The sequence below is a fragment of the Cotesia glomerata genome, linkage group LG4 (assembly GCF_020080835.1).
Source record: "Cotesia glomerata isolate CgM1 linkage group LG4, MPM_Cglom_v2.3, whole genome shotgun sequence".
NCBI lineage: Eukaryota > Metazoa > Arthropoda > Insecta > Hymenoptera > Braconidae > Cotesia > Cotesia glomerata.
Genome location: NC_058161.1, coordinates 26707879 through 26718137, shown reverse-complemented (window position 1 = coordinate 26718137; position 10259 = coordinate 26707879). Strand labels below are relative to the sequence as shown.

At 34.3% G+C, this 10259-nt stretch overlaps 1 long non-coding RNA gene and 1 pseudogene across 2 annotated transcripts; both read left to right on the top strand.

Annotated features, from left to right (window-relative positions):
• The first annotated feature begins 3342 nt into the window (after window positions 1-3342).
• Window positions 3343-4158, top strand: LOC123262540. 2 transcript variants are annotated; one of them, XR_006508976.1, is made up of 2 exons: window positions 3343-3530; window positions 3589-4158. It is a non-coding gene; the product is annotated as an uncharacterized LOC123262540 (long non-coding RNA). The 2 variants fall into 2 exon arrangements; XR_006508975.1 differs by having other exon boundaries at window positions 3580-4158.
• A 2168-nt stretch (window positions 4159-6326) lies between these two features.
• LOC123264028 lies at window positions 6327-8000 on the top strand (annotated as a pseudogene).
• The last annotated feature ends 2259 nt before the right edge of the window (window positions 8001-10259 follow it).

Below are 10259 nucleotides of genomic sequence, written 5' to 3'. Positions count from 1 at the left end.
GAATTGTAACTGGCTTAATAGGCAGCCCTACTATCGGTGTAAACGATTGGTAAAATTCGATGCGGTTTCGAGTTTAAAAATAGCAAGTAATACATTTTTATAAGTTTATATTGATAAATATTTATACTAAGCTTTCGTCGATCATACTTTGTAAATATATTTGAGTTTGAAGATAGACTATTATTACGTCTATATACATAGATAGACGTATTGAAATCTTTTTATATAGCTTCGTCTATTCGTTAATCACAACCAATAACGCTAAAGTAGTGTAAAAGGATGGATAAATGCAAATCTGTGTGACCCTATCAGAATAAAATCCAATTAGATTCTAGATTACTACTTCTAACCAGAGACTAGATTTATAGAGTTCTTGCTGTTGACTCGATCGACCACGGAATTCAAGGAGATTTTTTAAAAGTATATAGCGGTCACAAGGATAATACTTTCTCCAATTATTGAAATAATCTACTGGCGTAGCGACAGATGCCTGAGATTTATGATGAAATTACCATAATCCAACCAGTAGCCTGAGGAAATTCAACAAAGTAAGCTTTAACAACAACGTCAAATCATAGCAGTCATTAAGACATTGTAAGATCGTCCTAGATTATTTTACAATTTTTGTTTTTGCGAAATATTTTTTTATTAATAAATAAAGCGTGAAAATATAATTAATCAACAATAAAAATTAAAGTGCTTATGTAAGAGTTACCGCAATTATAACGCACAGAACATTAGTTGCAAGGTCATTATCGAAATAGCAAAGTCGTAACTCCAGGTCAGTGCCTTCGTTGATAAAACAGTTAATGGTTTATTTGCGAGTATCGTAAATAAACTGTTGGTATACTTAATGTCTGCATTTTATCAGGTTAGTTTATTTACGTAATCATTGGTGAGATAAGTGGGAAGATAAAAACAACTTAAATATTGATCAGACTCATTAATAATCTCGTTATAGGCCAATTTACATTCAAATGTTCTTATTGCCCATTTGTTACGAGAATTAGTGTTCAAATTATCTGCCAAAATACACAATTGGCAACATACTATTTTGTTTATCAGCTATTACATATTTAAGGATACAATTGCATGCCAAGTCTGACCACCAGTTTCACAAATGATTGTGTATCAGAAGTAATGAGAGCAGCTGCGCTGTGGGCATAGTTTTAGAAAATTATTACTTCTTCAATTGATCATAATAAACACGGAAAAATTGCAGTAATCTGAATGAGAGGGGATTGCTTAGCATAAGTTACGTATCACCTGCCAACTACCTGGAACTATGAGCGGAGAAAAGGTAAGCCATATGATCCGAAAGTAGCCATAATTTTCGTACATCCTTAATGGGCTCTATTATGGCAGTTATAACCTGTTATTAATTATGAACACATTCCATGTCTAGGCTAGATTCGCTCGAATACGGTTCACACGCAGTTATTGTGCGATCATTCGAAGTCACTAGTCATCTATTGGTTTAATCGATGTAAGTCCTACGGATTATTTTTGCATTGTGTGCCAGTCGTTAATGTCTTAGATAAGTAAATCAATCAGTCAATGTTTGAAAGTAATTCTTTTCTTGATTGTTTTAGAAAATTGAACCTATAAATACATAGTTATAAATTTGTTTTAGTGCTTCGAGGAATCGTATAAAACGAAAGCATCTGCGAAGACAGCACACACGGAGAAAAAAGTGTTGCTATTATTACGATACAGTCGAGTGATGATCACGATCCACGTATGACTATACTTTAGATGCGCATATGTCCAATCTAGTGGATCGTGATTATCACGATCCACATGGATTCGGATATCGAATGTCTATATTGCTATGGTTTATAGATGATTATTAGTTGTTTTTGATTAAATGTTAATTATATGTTATTGCAGATTAATTTTTTTTTTTTTAGTTTTTTCGTATATTATTGTTATAAACATAAATACGAATTCCTTGTATAGCTTTATTAGTTTAAAATTTTTGTGTAGTTTATATGACAGTCAAGACTTAGGTTAGGTTTAAAAATGTTTAAATAATGACTGACAGCAGTTGGAATTTATTTTATATGACTTTTTTTTTTATTTTTAAAAATATTAGCCTACAAATTTGTATTATTGATATATTCATTAAAAATACGCAATTATATTTATCATAAAAAAAATATTTTTTAATGGAATCTTTACTTCTTTATAACTCCATGTACTTTATAAAAAAAATAACATATTTTTGCGTAAAGTAATATGGGACCAAATTATTTATGCTAAAAAAACCTTTTATGAAAACACAAATGTTATTTATTTAATACAATATATAATAATGTTCATTGTTTTTCTTTATAAACGCAGTAGAATTATATACAATAACCACGGACACAGCATTAACACAGTTAACATAGGAAGATTTATTTCTTTACTAGACCTTCAAAAAATGACACGAGTTTTTCAAGATTCCACTCGAGTAATTTATCAACAACCCAATTGTCCATATCGCTGTTAATATAAATTGGTGCAATTATCGCTATTTCATCACCAAAATTGTAAATAAATAAACTCGTAAGTTTAGGACTTGGTTATGTGTGGTAGCGCTAATCAACGGATAGTGATAATCACGATCCGTTTCGATGTAGTAAGAAAACGTTTTGAGATATTCACTATACAGTTGAGCGTGGTATTCAGTATTCACTGTTTCGAGCATAACTGTATGCGTATGGTGAATATGACAATACTGTTTTGAGCTAATCACGATACTTCGTTCACGATCCACTGGATCGCTATAATAGCAATACTTTTTTCACCGTGCATAAGATTTTCGATCGCCACAGAGGACGAACTAACAAAATGGATGTCAAATACGTAGCTATTCATCATCGTGAATTAGCCACCTATATATTGGTACCAAAGCAATGGCCTAACCGTGCTAATAGCCTACTTTTGACTTTGGCAGAACAAATAATCGCTCAGTTTAATGAAGTGAGTCCGGTTGTGAGAATGTGTGACATACCAACCCGGTTAATTTGTCGAGTGGATGATAGTGGGTTCTACTATATATTCAATAAAGTGTCAAAAAAGTGAGTAGTTAAGAATACTCGAAATCTGCGAAGGACATAACGAAATGAATTAAACGTGTTGACTCTGATATTTTTTTTTTATTTCAGAGAAATGATTGGCACCTTTGTCTAAAATATTGTAGTTCCTGATAGCAAAGAAGATATCGAAATAGAAATCTTTAGCGGACAGTATCTTAATCGTATTTCATGGTCCGGTGATGGTATGCGTGCCATACCCAGTCCTCATCAAGTAGTTGTTACATGTTGCAAAGTTGAGTCAAATAAGCGCGGTGGTGAAATGATCTTTAAGTGAATATGTGTCTGACAATAATGGTCCTAAATTTATATATCGTTGTTGCTTAAAGTCAAAATATGGTAAAATGCTTAAATTATTTTGCAGGTCGCGTAAGCAAAAAGACATTTGCGACGTGTGCGGTAGATTTATTGGCGAAAAAAGTCGTTAGTTAGGCTTTGTTCTTGAAACATGTAAGTCAATTGTAAACTATAACTTACTTCTAAACTATATCTCTAATAGTTTTTTTAGTCCTGTGTAACGGTACATTTCATTTGATTTACCGGAGGCTGTTTCAAGGCTATCAGTCGGATGTTAGTATATGTGGAACACGTTACCGTTAAGTTTAAGACTGTGAGTGAGCGTAGTCTATCTCCAAGGGGCAAGGATGTGGAAGCTGAGCAAAGGTCAAATAAGCGCAAGCGCAGATTCTTAGAGAGTTAGAAAGAGTAGGACAGTATGAGTAGTCAGTATGAAATACTACGGCGTAGAGTGTATAACTTGAGTCGGCACTGTAGAGTGTAAAGCTGTACTTCTGAAGTATCTCAGATTCAGAATTCTTCATTCATTAATCTTATCTTTGTTGCAGGTTCAATTGAAAATTGTGGTACAGTTTCTCCGATTTCCATGGAAACTACTCGGTGAAGAAAATATAGTGTAATCAGTGCGATATGTTGTCTAGTGCCTATGTAAATACATCTGCGTTTTCGGTGTTCCATCGGTTCTATATGAAAAATTGACATGATAATCGGAATGATCGTTTTCCGAAGCCACTATCTGTAATATAAAATAATGAGAATAATAAAGTTTATTTATCTTTTATTTATGAGTATTACTAACCAACCCACGATACTACTCATAAACTGAGGTATTCATAATTAAGGAACGAATTGCTTTCCATTTAGTGAAACATACGATAAGTATGTTCTGCTATTTATAGTGGAGTGTATTAAAGAAAAAACAGACCTACTATCTGACTACTATCTGCAACGTACTCTTCGATCATCGAAAAGATTTCTATTAATAGATACCACTGCTCAGGCATTCTTGAAGTCACGTATTAGCCCATGGTTCCGTTGGTGGTCCCAAGTTTAGTATTCGAATCATACTTATTTAAAGAACAATAGAAAAAACGTAATAAAAAAGCTATAAAATTTCTTATGGCCCAACGCTTTATGAATACTGAGCCCAGCCTGGAATAAATAGGAAATAAGGTCATTCGTTCCTTGCAGTGCGGTTAGATCGAGGATAAAAAGTTCCCCCACTCAGCATTATGTACCTTATCTGTTACACTGAGAGAAAAGTGCATAGTTAACTGAATCATAACATCACAATTATGAAAATATAGTTTTCTGGATTTTTTTTTGTAGTTACTTAAACTATGCATTAATTTAAGTAACTATTGATAAATAGTTATATCGACTATATTTTAATAAGTATGCTTTTGTTATCGTGTTAAACAAAAAGTTATTACGTGACTGGAAGGTTTTAACGGACAACGTCTCAGATAGCTAAACTGGAAGAGCCCTTAGTGCGTAACCAAATGATCCGAGTTCGATTCCCGGTCCGAGCTATCCGAATTATTTTTTCTGTTTTCTGATTTAAAGTTAATCAAGATGGCAATTAAGCTGATATTTAACTGAAAATAGTTTAAGTAACTATTTATTGGGGTTAAATATAATAAATAATGTTAAGTACAAGAACTGCAATTAAATAGTGGTGATGCTATTTAACTAGATTTTCTTAGTTCAGTTGACTATATTTTTCTCTCTGTGTATCCATTAGAAGTATAGACCACTATCAAATGATTGAGATTCTCATACAGTTAGTGCGTAAAAGTAAGTTATTCTTACTAATACGTAATCATAGGAGCACATTCTTCGCGCAATATTTGAAATTGTGTTAAGATAGCCTTGGCTACTTGAGATTAATTAACGATCCGTAACACACGAGGAAGAAAACAACTTGAACCTCTTGAATCTATACATTATAATACTTTCAGTATTGACAAAGATGATGAGACCATGCCATATTAATTGGACATGTGATTGTAAAGAGGACAATAAGCATTCTACAACGACGAAAAATGTGTCAATTGTCTGTAAACTTATTTTTGAATATTTTTTCATAGAAATGCCTCTAACTGTAGATTTACATGGCTTAAGCTAACAATAAACATCGGTAAAAATGCAAGGCGGAAAAATGAGTAGTACCACGACAATGTCGGTTCTTCGATTTGCTGTGCGACAAAATGTGACGCAGCGATTATCATACGTGTTAATCACTGATTAAATAACAAAATATGGTTTGTATTACGGGAAGACTGATTCCAATATACTAATGTGCTCAAAACATTCTGAAGCGTTTAAATTGTTTTGCAATATTTTTATGACTGGTAAGAACTAAAACTTTTTAAAAGCCATAAAGTTGAACTCAACTATGTACATTTAATACAATAAATCGTTTCTTTTAACATTCAGTTGCTCATAAACTGTATGATTTATGACCAATAAAACGTTTTAATTCTGTGATGCCACGCACGTGTGCCATGCGCGTGACTAAATAACAATATTGCTGAGTCTAATTTGGTTAATAGACACATTTAAATTGAATAAGAATGCCTTCATTTTAACAGTTAATAGGTGCATTGATTGTGGTCAAATGTTATGTTAACTGGGGTGACAAGCAACGTTGAAAGACAAAAATTTGCTTGTTTTAATTCTTTCACACACTGACGTCAGTATTAAAGTCATTATATAACGATGTATTTTTAAGTTCGAGCAGTGTAATTGTTGTTCGTTAACTGTCACGAACTTTGAGTATTAATACATGTTAACTGTATTAATCTCTTCAGATTTTGTTGAAAAAAATTTCAAGGCAACATATTATCAGAGTAGGAACCCATGAATTTTCAAGAGTTTCAAGGTGAAATCAAAAACATCAAAATTAAATTTTATTTCTTTTATAGCATAACAATTACGGGTTTTTTTTTATTCACTTGCGCATTAATAGAAATCAAACAAGTAAAGCAGTAAATTCTATGGCATAAACTACGACTGAAACTGAACACAATAATAAAAAAAAATTAATAAAAGCATTCAATGTAGAGAAAAGTATACTGTTCATTGGCACAAAGTTGCTGTCTCCAACTTTGCACAACCACAAGAACGGATCAAGAGCTTTAGTTGCTGTGACATCCCCTATCGTAATTACGGCCATGTCAAGTCTCTTACTCTTTCTCCATTCCCAGTTAAGCTCATTGTACAATATAGTACAGCATGAGGGCAGACTTCCCATTGCCGGGGCACAATACATCCGTACTTCAGATCCATGTTCGAATGCATGAAAATTGATAGTGCTCACAAACAACTGTTTTGTAAAATAATTTCCTTTGCAATGTTTACATCATGAAACGCTTGCACTCTTTTTATTGTGAAAGGGTAATGTCCTAGTGCACAGAATATCTTGTTTACAAATTTTTGAGGTCGGAATACTGTCACTGTTCATACTTCATCATTGTTGAGATCATTAGGATAATTATCTGCTAAATATAGTTGATAAATACCTTAATAACCAGCTAAATTTAGATTTGGAAAACTTCAACTCAAACTTTGTTAAAATTATTTGTTGCAATCATCATCATTATATGCATGTGAAGAGGTTAATAACCATTGGAAAGTCATAGGTGTCAGAAGCTATGTGGATTTGATGTTTACGTTAAACATAAAAAAACTCGATCTTTTCTATTATTTCTTTTAATAAAACTATCTATCAGTACATTTTGTTTTTGCAGCTGCGCATAGCTAAGAATACACACGAATCTCGTAGAAATATCTTTCTTGAATACTGCTGGATCCACATCCGCTAACTAAAGCAATTAATTGAAAATAACCGGAAAGTCATAAAGTATTGCATACAGAATAATGAAGCGATAAGTATTCAAAACTCAGGTGATTTAATATCGAGTGAAAAATGGCTTGTTTACAAATTATCGATTTAAAAATATCCAACTGGGAGCGCGTATAAATACTGAAGCGATAGGATATGCGAGTAGTCTTTCAACAACCGTCGATACACCAAGAATTAAGGACTTAGTGTTAGAACAGTCCTTCAAGAAACAATGACAACTATCCAATTTCATCATTTTAACCCCATAAGTGTGGAGGAGAGTGAATCAGCCGAATTTTGCGAGCGTCGCTTGGGCAGAACACATTTGGATCATGTCCCTCGAAGAGTCAGGTTCCTGGGAAGCTTTTGCAAAACTAGAAAACAAGGAAAAGAACCGAAACAGCTTAGTCCCATGTTGGGATCACACTAGGGTTAAGCTGACTGCCGATGAATCTGCGTCAGACTACATCCATGCCAATTATGTCGATGGATTTGAAGAAGAGAAGAAGTTCATCTGCACCCAAGCACCGAAAACCAACATATTGGTCGACTTCTACCGGATGGTGTGGAATGAAAATAGCCGTATCATCATCATTCTGGCGAATGTGAGTTCCAGTTGCTGTCAGTATTGGCCTTCCAAAAACGATGAGACCTTGCAAGCTGGTCAGTTCACGATAAAGAGAACCAACGGAGAAACCTTCTTTAACTATGTTGCAACGGACTTGACTATAAGTGTTGGATCTGAACTTCGGAGCTCGAAGAGCTCAAAAATATAATTTTGTGTAGTTTTGAGCTCTCCGAGCTCAAAAGTCTGATGATGAAAGTTTAATAAAACACTATTTTTTGAATTTTCAAACCGCAATAACTTTTGAATGAATGAACCGATTTTCACGCGGTTGGCGGCATTCGACGCAGTTTTTCAAATTCTATGATATATTTTTAAACACAAATTGATAAGACCGGAAGTTTTGGTGTAATTTGAAAAAAAAACATTTTTTCGATTTCTTTCGTCAACGATAACTCACGAACGAATCAACCGATTTTGACCAGATTGGTAGCGATCGACGTGGTTTTTTGATGTTAAGAGCTGATTAGTTTTTGGAATTGATCGGTCGAGCCGTTTGAAAGTCATTCGAAAAAAACCACATTTGGAAAAATTATTTTCGCAGTTTTTTTAGGATTTCTCAAAATCTATCGGTCTATATCGGTCCAACTTGTGTTTAAAATCTAAGTTTAATTGAACCCTTTCGAATGACACCAACTGCGATCGAATCGGTCAAGCCGTTCAAAAGTTATGAGAGGTTTACATACATCCACACATAAATACACACACACACACACACACACACACACACACACACACACACACACACACACACACACACACACACACACACACACACACACACACACATACATACAGACGTACAGACACCATCGCGTGAATAGTCAGGGAAGCTTCCTAGGACCTCAAAACGTCGAGATCTGGTGAGAACTCAATTTTTGAAAAACGGGGTAAAAACAATAACTTCCCGATTTTTGAAAGTTTTTAATTTTCTTAGCGGGATGTTAAAAATAGCATACACTTCTCGGGAAGTAAATAAGAAAGCCTCAGATCACATGTTTGTTGATCGGCTTTGCCTCGGCCAACAATTACATGTGATCTAAGACATTTGTTTTGTCGAAAACTATCCACTTAGGATAGTTTCCGTAACTGTTTTGAAAATTATGATTAATTTGGGATTAGGATATTAAATAAAATATGCGTCGATTTGTTGGGGAATAATATGTAGATTTATTTATCCCCAGAGGAGGAAAACTCAGTTGGGCTGAGAAAAAACCTCCTCGGATGTAAAAATATACGAGTAAGAACGCAAAGCGTGTAGTGCGAATGAAAAAATATGTGTAAATTGCCGTCGCAAACAACACAAACGAGGTGAGCTCAACCGCTTTAGAAAAGCAAATGGTATTAATTCAGAATTAATGAATTTACGCTAGCTTTTAAGCTAACTAGATTCAATTAATAGTGCAATACTAATTAATTAACGTAAAATGTCAGTACAGAGACTGATTGATTGATTAGAATTATTAGTGTAGGAACTAATTAGATAATTCGATATCAGAATCGAATAGTTGATGAAATTTGATTTGATAGAATGATGATTAAATATTTAGCAATGAATTTAATATAATTTATTACAAATATTGCGTGTTAACTATGGATTGACTAAAGCCGCGTGGCTGATGCAATCCTTTGTTGAAATGGCGCGTAATGACCGCGTGGCGTCACTTATTAATTTTAATTAATTTAATTCACTGAACAGTTACTAATGATTTTTAATGATTTGAGAATCCAATTAACAATTGAAGTTAATGAAATTAATAGTATTTAATGAATATTTTAAGTGTTCAAGTAAATGCGTAGTATAAGTGATAAATCAGAAAACGATTGACACAGAGCAGTCGTACTAGTACAAGCGTCCAAGCACAACTGCTTGCCGCCGACCTCGTGAGCCGGCTTCTCTCCCGCTAACCAAGGCGCGCATGAGCGACAGCCATGGTGTGACACAAATTTTCACGAGTTGGAGCGATCAAGCCCGAAGGCGCAACTCCTCTTATAAATTTTTATTAAATGTCTTTTGCCCTCCGGGCGAAAGTGGCAACTTTCGTCCCGCTGCGCTAAACTAAGTTGCCGCTTTCCGCCTTCGTCGGACAAAAAATAGTATACACTCCTCGGGAAGTAAAGAAAGCCTCAGATCACATGTTTGTTGACCTCGGCTTCGCCTCGGCCAACAATTACATGTGATCTGAGACATTTCACTTTACTTCCCTAGGTGTGTAATATACTATTCTATCGGTTAAACAACATTTCTTACCTTACTTCCTTCGGTGTGTACTATACTATTTGGACTACCCGAGTGAACACACAACCAATGCATGATACGAACTGACCTTGGCGCTCGGATATAATCATTGTATTTGCTCTGCGCATGTGAGTGAAACAACGCATGACATCGTTGCTATCAAAACAACTT